This window comes from Engraulis encrasicolus, chromosome 7 (genome assembly GCF_034702125.1).
Source record: "Engraulis encrasicolus isolate BLACKSEA-1 chromosome 7, IST_EnEncr_1.0, whole genome shotgun sequence".
NCBI classification, from domain to species: domain Eukaryota; kingdom Metazoa; phylum Chordata; class Actinopteri; order Clupeiformes; family Engraulidae; genus Engraulis; species Engraulis encrasicolus.
In genome coordinates, this window is record NC_085863.1 from 31,754,607 (window position 1) to 31,755,420 (window position 814).

Genomic DNA, 814 nt, shown 5'->3' on the forward strand with positions numbered 1-814 from the left:
CCGGTTTGAGTCCGGCCGGGGTAATTTCCCGATCCTCCCCTGTCTCTCTATCACCATTCGCTTCCTGTCACCATCTTCAACTATCCTGACAAATAAAGGCATAGAAGCTGTTGTAAATGTTGTATGTACTAAAACTGGGTCTCTGTGGAATGAACTTAGGACTGTTAATTTATCAGAATTTCCTGGTGGTGGAACACCACAGCTCTGCCCCAGCCAGCTAACCAGAGGTGTCAAAGTAAAAGTCAATTCAGAACATGATAACAGTTAGTCCATTGTACCTAATGAGGTAGATAGAATGTGTTTTTACAGAAAAGCACTAAAAAGAAAACAAGAAACGACCACAAATTCGATCCAGCCAGTGCAAGAGCTAGCTAAGACTAGACAAGACAGGTCAACTGGTTACTCAAATCAGTTACCTGTGTTGAAAGGAAACTGTGTTTCCTTCTTTTTATTTTCACTCTTACTTTTGACATCTCTGCAACTAACACAGAAAAAGCGTTATTTCCCCAATGAATCAGTTGATAATAATTTGAATTGGTCCTACTCTCTATACCTATGCTGAATCAACACTGCAAATATTACTACTCTGTACCTTGTACATAATGAATGAATGAATGAATGAATGAATGAATGAATGAATGAATGAATGAATGAATGAATGTATTTATTTATTTATTCATTTAAAAAATGTTTTTAGGACTTTTTGCCTTTATTTTGACAGGACAGTGAAGGAAAGACAGGAAATGAGTGGAGAGAGAGAGACGGGGAAGGACTGGCAAATGACCCGGACCTGAATTGCACCTGGGTCGCCGGC